Source organism: Nicotiana attenuata, unplaced genomic scaffold (genome assembly GCF_001879085.1).
Source record: "Nicotiana attenuata strain UT unplaced genomic scaffold, NIATTr2, whole genome shotgun sequence".
In the NCBI taxonomy this organism is placed as follows: domain Eukaryota; kingdom Viridiplantae; phylum Streptophyta; class Magnoliopsida; order Solanales; family Solanaceae; genus Nicotiana; species Nicotiana attenuata.
Window position 1 is genome coordinate 54,445 of NW_017671601.1, and position 15,264 is coordinate 69,708.

Genomic DNA, 15,264 nt, shown 5'->3' on the forward strand with positions numbered 1-15,264 from the left:
CTAATAGGATGAAACAGTTAACATTATAAAGTATATAATACATGTGAACTTGAAAAATGTTCATGAATGTCAAACTATTTATCAAAAGGATTTAAAAGTTGTTCAGCACCTGCAAAAAAGTATAAGTATGTTGTACACTATATCAGATGTGAATGTTACTATATAAAAAAAATATGCTTAAATTTGTAAGCAAAAACAATCGGGAAGAGTGAAGTAGAAAAGGGAGATGTAGATATGGATATGATGAAAGAAAGGGTAGCTAAGTTTCTAATGGGAGAGGATATGTCAGGAGGAGGAAAGGGTGCTTCATCAGCTCTTGCATTATCAAATGCCATTACCAATCTTGCAGGTATTTCTCTTAGACAATATCCACGTAATAAATTGTGCGTACCATGTACATTTTTTTTCTTATAAAATATTCTATTGAATTGATATATGGAGATATTTTTTAACTCTTTTTGTATTGACTATTACAGCTTCGGAGAACAAAAGAAACAGGAGCCAATGTCTCAAGAGAAGAAAGCAAGGTGGAGAAAAGAAATTGACTGCTTTTATATGTGACAGATTACATTGTTGAGTTTGTTCCTTCTCAAAAAAAATCAAAGGATAGAATAAACATGGAGGTTCTACATAAGTCTCTTTTTCATTCCTTATAACCTCATTAATTAAATAAAAGTATTGATAGAAACCTTGTCTATCAGATAATGGTGACTCAACAAAGAAGAGATTTGATCAGGAACATCCCAACCTTGAAGAAGCTTGATGCCATGCTTATTGTGCGACACTCATACTATGACAAATTAAACTCAATATTCTTTTCACATTGTATCTAATGGTGGATAAATTAACAGGACTACTTAGACAAGTTTAAAGATGAGAAGGAATTCTGGTATATCTCAAGAGATGTTGATGAATCAGAGAAAGGTGTAGAGAGGAATGATAAATGGTGGCTGTCCACAGTCAAGCTCTCAGATGCATCGCGGAAATGGTTGCAATAACAGAAAGATTGTGTGAACCAAGTACAAAAAGCATCAGTGGCCATTAATGCAAAAGTACTATCAGAACTGAAAACCACATTGAATCACTCCCAAAGGTAAAGAAATGTGAGTTCTTTGATCCTGAGCAATTCATTTCAACGATTCCTTTATATATGCTACTTGTTTACTAGCATGGTAGATCGAGTCTTGGTGATTCAATCTACAAGAGCATCACAATTGAGTTCTTTGATCCTGGACATTTCCTTTCAACCATGGTACTTGACCTTAAGAACAGAATTGAAGCATCTATAGTCATTTGGAAGGATGAGAAGGATGTCCTATATGCTGATTCTCTCACACAAGATCCCTTACTTGCAATTGCAAAGTGGAACCATTCCTAACATCTGCAACCATTATGTGGTTTGTCAAGTCTGAGGTTAAGTTCTGCAGCAGATACACCATCATCGATAACTTTATCCGATTTCATCGGCTGGGCCCTTGACCGAGTAGAGACAGACATAAAATAGAATAATTCAGCTTATTTCAAAGATGCCAATGAAAAATCCTTGGCAAAACTAGCTAATATTACCCCCAATAAGTTTTCCTACATTGACAAGATTGAATGTGTTCTAACAAGTCCCACTGCTCGGCATTAACAGAATTAGGCAAAGGAAAATGTTAAAGGAGAGTAATGAGAACAGAAGTATAAGAAAAAACTTTTTCTGTATTGTGTAAATACTCTGACCCTTTCAAGGAGTCTGATTTGGTTAGTGTCTAATGAGTAATATTACTGCTCTTCCTTCCATAGTGGATAGGAAAGTTCAATATTTTAAACCGTATTTTATTCTTTTAACTGCATTTCATATAGCTTTCCTAGTCATTAGGTTTTGCAAAGTGCTCATGTAGAAACCACTCAATCTTCAATTCTGGGATCTTGAGTTACTTTATATACCAAAATGTCAATCTATCTGACGGCTCATCTTATACAAGATCCTTCAATCAAATCTAGGGTCCTGTTTGAAGTTCAAAACATATGATTTCTAGATTTTTAGATACAAAGCATATGATTTCTAGATTGTTTGATCACGCCCAACTCTAGTCCTAAAGAGGATAAGCGGCCGCTGCAAATATAATCCGGTCTAAAAGTCCGGAGTCGAATCCCACAGAGAACTAAGGTTTAGTTGTATCTGTTTAATATCACCAAGAAGACAAGATTGAAAATAAATAAACAGCTGAAAACTAACTATGCTTGAATTGTAAACAATTAGAATAAAGGTCTAAGGTAATGGTTTCCCCCGCTGTTGATTTCCTTGGGTGTATGTTTCTTATAGCGTGACTTAGTTGCCTCTATCAATCATGAACTCTCCAGCTATCATAAATGTCTCTCAAGCAATTATGATAATTTACTAGACGCACTCTCTCAAGCTACGTTAACTAGATTCACATTACAGTTCACTTAGATTGCACCCGAGGTATCGTTATCTCTAATCCAACCTCTAAACCCTCGGTTATGACTCTTGTCTATACTCCGGGAGTGATGTTGTTCATGCAATCACCTAAATATGCACTCTCTCTCAAGCAGATACATAATAAATAGGAACGGATAATTGAGGATCCTTTCAATTAACCACAATCAAAACATAGTTGAACAAATAGAGATTAAACTAGTTCAAATCTATATTACTTATAACAACCAATTCATCCCCAACGGGTTTCACCAAAACCTTAGATTAGAAAAGTTAGCTACTCATGAAAATAACAAAAATCACAAAAGAATTCATATTCAAAGGTAAAAGAACAAAGAAGAAGATTAAAGATTGATGCCCAATGATCCTCCTTGCCTCTTGCCCTTCCTTCTGATGTTTTTCATTTCCAAAAATCATTCTCTCCCGCTCTTGGCCGGCCTCCCTCGTTTAATATAGGGTTTAGGGCTTATAATCCCGTGTTTTGCACTTTAGTTCCTAAAATTTACGCGTCCTGCCGCGGTCCCACCGCGGTTACGCTAGGACCGCGGCCAGAATGGTCCTCTGAATCTTTGGTAATATTCTTCCGCGGTCCTAACGTAATCGTGGTTTTTCACCATGTTCCGTTTGAAATTTGGAAAAACCTAAAACATGAAAGTTGTAGCCCTTTGAGTTAGCTTTCCAACCATATATTGTGGAGCCTAAACGGAGTTCTGATAAAAAAGTTATATCTATTTTACTAGAAAGTGCACAATATGCCTCATCGAGTCTTCGTTTGTTCTCAACTATCAAATTTGACCCCCGAACACGATCCCGGCTTAATTCCTTGAGCTTTTACTCAGACTTCAAAGCTTCAAATCACTTAAATTCATTCCATAACATCTATATAGCTCGGAATCACTCCTACAAGGCATAAAACACACAATTAGTGCAAAACACTAGCGATTAAAGCGCAAACTCAACTAAAGTGCAGTAAATTAGAGTGTAATAATCGACTAAAATACGCAATTATAGCCTATTATCAATGCATGCAGAGAAGAAAACATTCACTACATCATGTGGAGTCTATTATTATAGGGTGATACCATTTGGCCTCAAGAATGTCGGTGCCACCTACATGAGGGCTATCACTACTCTTTTTCATGACATCATCCACAAAAATATTGAAGCAAGCAAAAGTTCTTTGAACGGTTACAAAGGTACAATTTGAAGTTGAACCCTGCAAAGTGTGCATTCGGAGTTCCCGCTGAGAAATTATTGGGTTTCATCATCAGCGGGATAGGGATAAAGCTAGATCCCTCAAAGATCAAGGCCATCTAAGACTTGCCTCCTCCTAAAAGCAAGAAGGTTTCCTTGGAAGACTGAACTACATTATCCGATTCATATCCCAATCAATGATGATCTGCGAACCAAATTTCAAGCTATTGAAGAAAGACGCCGCCACGAAATGGAAGGATGAGTGCCAAAAAGCTTTTGACAGAATTAACAAGTGCCTGTCTAGACCACCAGTGATGGTCCCTCCTGAATCCGTAAAGCCATTATTGCAATATCTATTTGTAATGGATAATGCATTTGGATGCGTGTTGGGGCAACACGACGAGATAGGAAAGAATGAGCAGGCCATTTACTATCTAAGCAAGAAATTCACGTCATACGAAGGCAGATACACCTTGTTGGAACAAACTTGTTGTGCTTTAACTTGGATCGCCCAGAAATTGAGGCACTACCTATCAACATACACCACATACTTGATTTCCAGAATGGACCCGCTCAAGTACATCTTTCAGAAACTGATGCCTATTGGAAAACTAGCAAAGTGGCAAATCCTTCTCAGTGAATTTGAATTGTGTATGTGACACAGAAAGCCATTAAGGGACAAGCTCTAGCTGACCACCTTGCAGAAAACCCAGTAGACAAAGAATACAGGCCACTTACCACCTATTTCCCAGACGAAGAGGTACTATTCGCATAAGACGATATTTTGGAACCTTACCCGAGACGGAGGATGTTCTTTGATGGATTTGCAAACTTCAAGGGAGTAGGGATTGGGCCAGTCTTAGTCTCTGAATCACGATAACATTACCTAAATTCGGCCATGTATTGGTGGAAAAATAGACTTGCCACACGGACTAGTGACATGCTGTAATGTGTCATAAGAATCGAAGCAAAAAAGAAGAATGAAGATCAAAGAAGGCATGAGTAAACACTCACGGGATCGTCTACCAGGATACCATGTCTATTAGCTGGAAAAGAGAAAATAGATATGGAGTAGATAACTAAAGATACAAATGCTACGAAGATGCAAGGTTCAGTAATAGCCACGAACATGGAAAGAAATCAGCTTAATCTCTGATTATGCGCGATTGATTGTTATTACCATAACCGTTACGAATTACCCATGTAACGAGTAATCAATGTAATAAATGTTTGTAATGGACAGGAATTAAATAGGGCGAAACAATTATTAATTATGCCCTTATATAAATTACCTTACCATATCTTGAACTACCATCGAGAAATTCACGAAGTAATACTATCAATTGTCAAGATTTTTGCTATTCTCTGATGTTGGAATATCATGTTCTTTTCTATTGGAAGAAAGTTGCGACTATCAATAAGATTCCTTTTTCCTTATTCTCTGTGTCTCTTTTTCCATTATTTCCGTTCATCTATATTAAGAAAACTGAAGTAAAATTGGTTATTAGAAATTCGAATTAATCTTTTATTTGCTTTGACCACAAAAACAATTGTTTGGTTAAAAAAATTGGTTCCATTGCTGGGAAATCTAGTAATCTTTTCAATTTTCATTTACATATTGTGTCTTTAGCAACAAATTATGTATGAAATTGATCAACTTGTTCAGGTAGAGGATGGACAACAAGGACGGACTCCTTCGCACAACACACCTATACATTCTCCACATCGTTCACGAGCAAATTCACATGTCAGATCTGCTAATCATAACGTTGGGCAACAAAATAAAGAACATTCAAATGTGCAAGATGACTTGAAATAATTAACTGTGCAGCAAATCGGTGATGCTTTGTGTGCTTTTTCAAGTGGGTTACCAAGTGTTGTTTCAGTATCCTCCACCAGTTAATACAACTGAGGAAAATTCTCATTAAGGTCTTGAAAACTCTGGGTGGAGAAAATCCAAATAACTCTGGATCAGGAGGTTCAAGTATGCCAAATAGTTGTAATTTACAAAATCTAGTTCTAAGCTTGTAGCAGCAGCTCAAGGAACAAAATGAGCTGAGAGAATAGATACCTGGGGTGCCACCCGTGATTAAAGGGGTGGATATAGACAAATATTCAAAGCAGCCATAGAAACCAAGTGCAACACATTTACCAATACCTAAAAATTTCAAAATGACTGATATTCCTAAGTATGATGGAACTATTGACCCACGAGATCATGTTACTACGTTCACCACAGGAGTCAAGGACAACGACTTAACCAAACAGGAAATTGAATCAGTTTAGTGAATACATTTGGTGAAACCCTTACGAAGGGAGCACTAACATGGCATTCTCTTATACTTGAAAATTTGATTGACTCTTTTGCTGATGAGCTAGCAAATTCATTTATAAAAGCACATCCGAGAGCTCAAAAAGTAGAAAATAGGTGATTTGGAAAGGAACGGGAAATGACAAGAAGCAATAGTCAAAATTCACGATAAAAAATAGGTGATTACAACTTCAACGACAGTACTTCCGAGTTAGTAGCAGTGTCAAGAGGCATGGGCGATAAGGTACGGTGGCCCAAAGAGATGAGATCAGACCCTAGCAAAAGAAGTCAAGAATTCTGGTGTGAGTTCCATAATGAGCACTATCACAGAACAGTAGATTGCAGTCTCCTACAAGCGGTGGTTGATTATTTATTGAAAATGGGTTATCTCACCGACCTATTTAGTGAGAAAGGTAAGTAGTCTTATATAAAAAACAAGGAATAACAACCGAAGCCCCCAATTACCAAAGAGGACGATGAATGTAATAACTAGGGGTTGAGGAGGCTAATGGAGTAACATGCACGGCAGCAAAAAGCACAGTCAAAATATCAGTGACCCACGGGAAGCGGATTCAACAAGTCTTGGAGGGAGAGAGCATAACATTTGACGATGAAGACACAGATGGCTTGTTCATCCCTCGTAACGATGCGCTGGTAATATCTTTACTTGTTCATGATATTAATGTGAAATGAGTTTTGATTGATTCAGGTAACTCTTTGATCATTATATTACTGAGAGTGGTCAAAGATATGCAAGCAATTGATCATGTGATACCCAAGGCTCGATCTTTATCTGGGTTCCATAATTCAAATGTCATAACAAAGGGAGAAATTACGCTATCTATATTTGTTGAGGGTGTTGTGAAAGACACCAAATTCAAAGTGTTGGATGCAGACATGGCATACAACATGATTTTAGGAAGGCCGTGGATTAACAACATGGATGCAGTACCGTCAACTTTGCATCAAGTTATCAAATTCCCATCACAATAGGGAATTCATCAGATCAGAGGAGATCAACGAGCAGCACGAGAAACCAACACGGTCAAGAACATTTGTTGAAAACCATGGAAGTATGCATTGATGACATGCTAGTTAAATCAGCAAAAGCAGAAGATCATCTGAAACATTTGAGCCCTTTGGTATACTTCGCAAATATAATATGAAGCTGAACATAGAGAAATGCGCTTTTAGTGTGCCATCAGGTAAATTTTTAGGTTTTCTTGTTTCTAACAAGGGGATTGAAGTATATCCAGCTTAGATTAAAGAAATACCGGATGTACTTACAAGTATAAAGGAAGTACAAAGGCTAACTAGGAGAGTAGCTGTTGTAGGGAGATTCATATCAAGATCCTCAGAGAAGTGTTTCAAATTTTTCTCGTTATTGAAAAAATAAAATTAGTTTGAATGGACTAATGACTGCCAACAAGCTTTGAAAGAATTGAAAGCGTACCTGTCAAAACCGCCTCTGCTGTCGAAGCGAAGGGATGGAGAGAGATTACTCATCCACTTAGCTTATCTGAAGTGGTAGAAAGCGTCGTATTGGCATGAGAAGAAAGAGGTACGCAATATCCCATTTACTATGTTAGCAAGTCTTTATTGGAAGCTGAGACATGATATCCTCATTTAGAAAAACTAGCGCTAGCATTAATAATGGCATCTAGAAAGTTACGACCCTATTTTCAATGTCTTCCTACTCCTGTCGTAACTACTTTTCCATTACGAAATATTTTACATAAACATGGATTATCAGGGAGATTATCTAAATGGGCAATAGAACTTAGTGAATATGATATTGTTTATCAGCCACAAAAAGCCATAAAGTCACAGTACTAGCAGATTTCAGTTCAAGTTTACTCCCTGAAGCTGAAAATGAGGTACGAGCTTTTATCGGATCTAATATGGGGACTTGGACATTATACACCGACGGTTCCTCAAATATAAAAGTAGCATGTTTGGGTAATGTTTTAATTTCACCTTCGAGGGGAAATTATTAGGCAAGCAATAAAATGCTACCCTGCGGATATTAATTCAAATTGTCAAATGTTAATTTTAGCAAAACAATACCAGAAGGAACTTTAAATAACTAGTCTCAGGAGATGTGAACAACCAATCAATAATAACACTGAGACATTTAACAAAAGAATTGACAGCATAAATCACCAGATCCTTGTTGTATAAGACATTACAATACAAAGGAGAAGAAAGATTTTCAATTTGGGAAAGACAGCAATTTGAAGAAGATAGCTGTACATTTAAAAAATGCCACTGTGAAGTGTTAAAGAAAAAAATCAGTATTTGATGGATGTCTTGCATCAAGAGCTTTCGCAGAAGCTTTTACTTCCATCAAAGCCTCTATTATCTTTCTTCGTCCTCCTACTCATCTCCATTCTTGCTCAGTTGCCCTTCACTATTTGATCCAGACGGATGCAAGCCATACTCACTTGTGGGATTACTGTACTGATCAGTGCTACCATATTCTTGGCTTGCAAGTGCTAACTTCCTAAATTTCTTCATATCATCACTGTATTGGGAAGCATCATAATCCGAACTTCCGTATGAACTGTAGACTGTGCTGTGTCCAGGTCTAATCCCTTCATTGAGATCGGACAATGACATATCACCTTCTAAAGCTCTGACAACCTGCTCAATTTCAAAGCATTAAGTCTAGCTTAGCATTTTTGCCTCTGGACAAGGACATTGGACCTAATGTTTTAATAGCACCTCAGCTAGTATATTGAGTTTTCACTGAACATGGTTTTAGTTACGTTAATTCCAAATACCTCAGGTAGTAAGAAGTTGAGATATCTTAAAACTTCAAAAGATGGCTTTATCATTACTAGATGAAACTTTCTCAGTGCATGCCAGGATAAGAGCTATACTAATTGACTGCTGAGAATAAACTCTTTCAGAAAAAAATTATTTCACCTGGCTCATTCGCGGTCGACGCTTTGCTGAATGGCGAACAGAAGAAGCAGCGCAAGCAACCATCCGAACCATCTCATTATGGCTATAATCATTTTCCAACCGTGGATCAACAAGTGTATCAAACTTTTCATCTTCAAGTGCTCGTGTGAGCAAAGGTCTTGCCTGTAACAGGCAAGGAGATCAGTAACTTTTCTTCAATGAAAAAAAACTAATGAAACTGAGAAGAAGTTTGGATATATATTGATTGGATGTATATTCTTCAACACGCTAATATAAGTACCTACCCAGTCCACCAAACTGTCATCCATGGATGATTGACTTGAGCCAACTGGGCGACGTCCAGTTAACAACTCTAGAAGCATTACTCCAAAGGAGTACACATCTGATTTTTCTGAAAGCTTCCCAGAAGAAGCATATTCTGGAGCCAAATATCTAGTGTCAACACAAAAAGCAAATTACAGTTAGACTCTAATTGGTAAAAATGAAAGAAAAAAAACATTAAAATTGTTAACACGGATATTGATAGGGAACGTCAATAACACGAACAAGAATTTAAAACCTTAGGGTGCAATCGGAGATAAAATATGAACTCCATTTGCAAATAGAGATTTGTCTTGGAAGTAAGAGAGTAAGCAGCATACAAGTTGAAAGAATCTAAAATCTTACCCAAAAGTTCCCATCACTCTGGTAGAAACATGAGTGTTAAAATCAGAAGTGATCTTTGCAAGTCCAAAATCTGCAACCTGATAGACAAACAGGGTTTATTTATTAGTGCAGAAACGAAAACAAGATGCTGGATTCCTGATCAGTTTCTGTCATGTTTGTCAAACTAGTAACGGAATTTAGTTTCTCTTGGTGAATTTAACTTCTGGTGTATTATCTGTACTTTATGAAATAACCACCGGAACGTATTCTCGATAATAATACGACAACTTAGACCCAAGCAAATGAAGTTCTAGTCATATTCTGGTCATGTATGCTGAAGTCTGTACCTTTGCCTCAAAGTTAAAGTCAATAAGTATATTAGCTGCCTTGATATCACGATGTATGATTTTAGGTTGGCCTGTGATGTGAAGGAAAAGACTTCATTTAGGGTACAGAACTAATCTGACACAAAAGCCGATAAGGATTATCAAATGATTTAACAAAAAAACTGTTAAACCAAGAGAGTAAGAAAAACGTACAATCTTCATGCAGGTATGCCAATCCTTTGGCAGATCCTAGAGCAATCTTCAATCGTGCTGGCCAATCCAATGTAGGCCTTCCCTTTTCTGAAATTATAAGCATTTGAAAGTATATTTAGCTAAGAAGATTGAATCTGGCATGTTACGTTTTTTGATAGAAAAAGGTTGTATGTTTAATTTACCATGTAAATGGAATTCCAATGTGTTGTTTGGAACAAATTCGTAGACAAGCATCCTCTGAGATCCAGTGATACAGTATCCGACAAGAGAGACAAGATGTCTATGATGTACTCGGCTAATGATCTCAACCTCAGCCTGAAATTCACGCTCGCCCTGTCTACTTCCAGCCTTAAGCTGTTTAACAGCAACCACTTTGCCATTAGGAAGGAGTCCTCTATGCACATAACCAAAACCACCTTGTCCGAGAAGGTTTGCATTTGAGAAGCCATCAGTTGCCCGTGCCAATTCCTCATATGTGAATGTGCTCTGAGGGAAACCTAACGCCATTTCAGGAGAAGGCGGTGGGAGTGGATTTTCAGATCCAGAATAATTCGATGATGCTCCACTACTGCTCATGTAAGGCAGAGGCTGAGGAGGAAGTGGAGAGTGTGGAGGCCGTGCTGCCCCTGCCGGTGATGGAGATGGTTTCAGGGGAACTGAAGCAAAATGATCTCCACGTAATGGAGCATTTTGCTGCCAGTGAGAGTCAGCTGCCGAATAAGACTAACATCAGTCTTAAAGTGATATGATAATGAAGCCCGACAACAGTAAAAACATCAACCTACCTGTACATTGACTGTAATACTACATATATTAACACACACAGTTTATTAAACAAATACAGATGAAGTACAGAGGTGGATCTACCCTTCTGACACTGGGTTCAATTGAACCCATACTTTCGACGCAGAGTATAAATTTATGTGTAATATTCATTAAAATTGCAACAGATAGTAGATATGAACCCATAAGTTTAAAAATACAAGGCCAAATGGCCTCGTGGCCACTTAAACTTATATCAGTTTGTAAACCCGATACATAAATTTATATTTTTTCCATTTGAACACTCCAACTTGACGGAATGAATATTAATAAACACATTTGACTGTTGATCATGCCTATGTGAAATTGGCACAGCTGACATGGCTAAATTGTGTGCAAATCACACTGCCAAGGCGCGTGGATAATTTTGTTTTTATTAAAAAATTATTAGAATCAGAATAAAACATAAATGGGAAAGAAAAAAGACCTTTCTCTCTCCCCTTCTCTTTTCCCCTCCCTCCCGCCTCACTCATCTTCCCTAGCAAACTCACACCCCTTTCTCTAAAAAATTATCCTGCTTTCCCTCCCCCTCCCCTTTCCCCGTTTCTTTTTCCCTTCCACTTCCCCCTTCAATAATTTTTTCTTTTATTTGTTAGTCTCTGCCCACCAGCCCCCCCCCCCCCCCCTCCTTCTCTTCTTCTTCCTTTTCCTTATCTCTTCTTTCTTTTCTTTCACAGTACACTTAGTAGATTGCAAATGTGAATTGAGGAAAAATTAGGTTGCTTTGATAGAAGAACAAAATAATGAAGTTTAATTTTTCGTCTTCAAAGGAATTCACCAATGGCATTTAGTGAAAATACTTTTAAAATAAATATTTCTTAGACTTTTTGGTTGATTTAGGTCGGGAGAACAACAATAGATTTTTACTGGAAAAAGGTGGGTTGGGGGCTATTCGGTTGTAGGTGATTATGGGAGGAAGAAGATGATAGTGGTTAAAAATGGCTAAGGCTTGGTATTTTTGGTGGATTATTAGCTGTGTATGGTGAAGAAAAAGAGAAAGAAAAAGAAATTAAAATTTTAAAGATTAATGTTTTTTAAAAATCCACATGCCATATAATAAATACCAAATATGTGATATGGTATTCATGTCAGAGCGATTGACGAACACGTTCAACAGAAAGTGTTTATTAGTATCTACTCCGTCAACTTAGAGTGTTCGAATGGAAAAAGTATAAGTTCATCTATCAGATTTACAAACTGATACAAGTTTAAGTGGCTAGGAGGGCATTTGGCCAAAATACAATGCGTTCAATGGTAAGAACCTCAAAAATTGAACTCATAGAGTTTAAATCTTGGATTCGGCTCTTAGGGTAACACCTCATATTCTTTCCAAGAGACGTATTTCCAATACCAATTATGTGAGTTGTTTCAATACGGTCAACAATCTTTTTCACACCAGCGCTTATATTGCTTGCCCTATCTCCCTATCAAGTCGTCAATTATCATTGGCAAAAATTACAAAGTCTATATGGTTTACTAGCAATTTCTGTCCAATATATCTCAAGCCCTTGCAAATAACAGAGGAAAAGGGCAGACGATCATACTTGACTTGATAAAAATCGAAGAAAACAAGTTCCCCATATTCAATTTTTTCAAACTTAAAAAGGAAAAGAACAATTGAATAATTTATGATTCTCAACCCATATAATATTCAGACAATTAATAGAGCCATGGTATAACAAAAATTTGGTAAATTTTTTGGTGAATAAAAATTTATGTACAATGAAAAACAAATAATTAGAATTTTGAACAAAAGATTGCACCTTTGACCGGCAATGGTGGTGGAGGTGGGTTATAGTAATCTATTGGTCTCTTCCTCTTTCTCTTGCAATATATGATCAGCAAAGCCAGTACCGCCAGAATCACAAGACCCCCTATGGCTATTCCCACCACTGCTCCTGTCGGTATTCCTGAAGACCCTCCACCTGACGGCGGCGATGACGACACCGGCGTTGAGGGCCCTCCTCCACTAGGTGATGGCTGAGACCCTCCTCCTGACTCAGAAGGTGCTGAAGGAGAGTCTCCGCTTATCGGCGGTGAAGGTGAAGAACCGGAATTAGGAGGAGAAGGGGTGGTGGAGGGAGGAGATTCAGATGGCGGAAAACCAGAGGCGGCCGGAGGCGGAGTTATCGCAGGGGGCGTTGGGCTTGAAGGAGGAGCTTGAGCTGGAGGAGCCGGTGTTGGTAGTGATGGAGACGAAGCAGCAGCAGGAGGAGGAGCTGTAGTGTTAGTAGGTAGCGCAGGAGGCGACGGTGGCGCCGGAGTGGACATTTTCCGGAAACCCCTTTATTATTATGGAAAATAAAACAAAAACACAAGCGCGCAAACAAATGCTAGTATACAAACTTGGATAATATGAAATATGCGGCAAAGTTTGCTTTTTATCCTTTGCTTCTCTCTGTAGATATTTACTGGTAGTAGTGGTAGCAGTTAGGAATGAAAGATACGTCTTGAAATATATAGAAATTTATAAGCTACTGCTACTAAGAGCGGATTTAGGGGCGGAACGGTTCGCTCGCCAGAAAAAATTACACATAAAACAACTCCTTTTATCTCTACTACCATTGCTACTGCAATGTTATGTTATGTTGATGGAGACTGGGGATCATGTTCGTGTGGGGCAGAATTCAGGAGGAGAATGATCGGACAGGTTGGAACAGAATGGACCCATGCGTTACACCCTGGCCGCGGATTTACCTGCTCCCATCTGTCTAATCCTCCTTGGAGTAGATTTTAAGTGAGGCTACAGTGGTTGAATGAACATGAATTGGCGCCCGTCGGTTTCAATTCATGCAGGGATGTTTGATTGAACACAATTTAACAAAAAAAAATATTAGCATTTGTTTTAAATATATTATACAGTTAAATTATTTTAGTTTCATTTATGTTATAAATATAAATTATTAGGTGATAAAAGTAATTAACGGTAACTAATTTGTTATCACAAAACTAATACTATTACTGTCTCTTTTAATTTAAATGACATATTTTCCTTATTAGTCTATACCAGAAAGAATGGCATGCTTTTATATTTGAAACAACTTAACTTTATATATTTTTTTTACCCATTGTACTTTTAATGTGAATCTTTTATAGCCACACAAATATCATGACTCCATAAAACTTTGTCCCTTAAACTTTTAAGATCACATATTTTAAAAGTTTTTTTTTTCCTTAAACTTTATGTCAAGTCAATCTAAAATATTTAAATTAAATTAAAACGGAGGTAATATAAAAATATCACATAAATTAAGAGAGGGGCAATTGTGCGTTCGTTTTGTGTTCTTGGATAACGAATGGATTGTTCTTTTTTCCATTTTCGGAATAAGGTTCTTTGGCTGTCCCACCCGGTGACAAGTTGAAATAGGGTGAGCTGGTTATTCCCACGGTAGCTCCATCACCGTTTCTAATTTCATATGTTTGACCTAATTCATTCTTTCCAATTTGGTTAACATTGCTTAATTGGATGTCCACCGAACCATTATACTAAGAGTCCATTTGGATTGGCTTGTTTTAAGTGCTTTTAAGCTAAAATAACTTTTAAGTCATTTTGTAATTAAGTAAAAAGTGTTTTTAAACACTTGTTTTTAAGCTAAAATGACAAAAACAAGCCAAAAGCAAAAAGTTAGAATTTCTAACTTATGGCTTAAAAGCTATTTTGACTTAAAAGTCACTTAAAACAAGCACATCCAAATGGGCTCTAAGTGTGAAAATATTTATATCCCCAAGTTTGCTTTAAAAATCAAACTCATTCACCAACTTTGAAGAATTATCATTTTACTCCTTATATCAAAGGTAACTTCTTAAAATGCCTATTTTACCCCTACAAATTTTATCTCTTATTTTTGTTTTTTAATATAATAATTTTATTATTTTAATGTATGTTATTGACTTACGTGTAGAATAATTCAAAAAACTTTTTCAAAATCAAAAAAAGTGAGAAGTAGTGAAGCAGATAAGTTAATGATGTTGAATAGTGAAATAAATGAGAGAAACAAAAAATTACAATAAATAATTTACTCGTATCAGTAACTTTATTAATAGCATTCAAAACTCAATCTATTTATGAAATAGAGAATAAAAGAGAGTGGAAATTTTATTACTAATACAATGCAGGTAATAAAAAAATAATGGGCGAAAAATAGAGGTAAAATATATAATAAATTTGCAAAAGTTATCTATTTACACTTTGCATGAACTTTAATTATAATTAGAAAAATCTTGTAATAACAATCAAAACTCAAAAAATTGAGGGTTTTACGGATCTGTCGAATTTGGAGAAGAAATTAGCGGTACATTGGATTGATATTTATTCCAGGAGGTATATTGTGTAACTCCTTCACCTGTTAAGTGTTTTCATCTCATCTTCTTCGTTATTGTTA

At 36.8% G+C, this 15,264-nt stretch overlaps 2 pseudogenes across 1 annotated transcript; one reads left to right on the forward strand and one right to left on the reverse strand.

The window, feature by feature from the left end:
* Positions 1-234: 234 nt before the first annotated feature.
* Positions 235-1,378, forward strand: LOC109209224 (annotated as a pseudogene).
* Positions 1,379-8,044: 6,666 nt separating this feature from the next.
* On the reverse strand, positions 8,045-13,600 carry LOC109209220 (annotated as a pseudogene). The gene is made up of 8 exons (XR_002065322.1): positions 12,646-13,600; positions 10,243-10,770; positions 10,061-10,147; positions 9,869-9,939; positions 9,543-9,619; positions 9,161-9,308; positions 8,877-9,038; positions 8,045-8,591 (listed from the first exon to the last, which is right to left on the reverse strand). The product of XR_002065322.1 is annotated as a proline-rich receptor-like protein kinase PERK1 (transcript).
* Between the last annotated feature and the right edge of the window lie 1,664 nt (positions 13,601-15,264).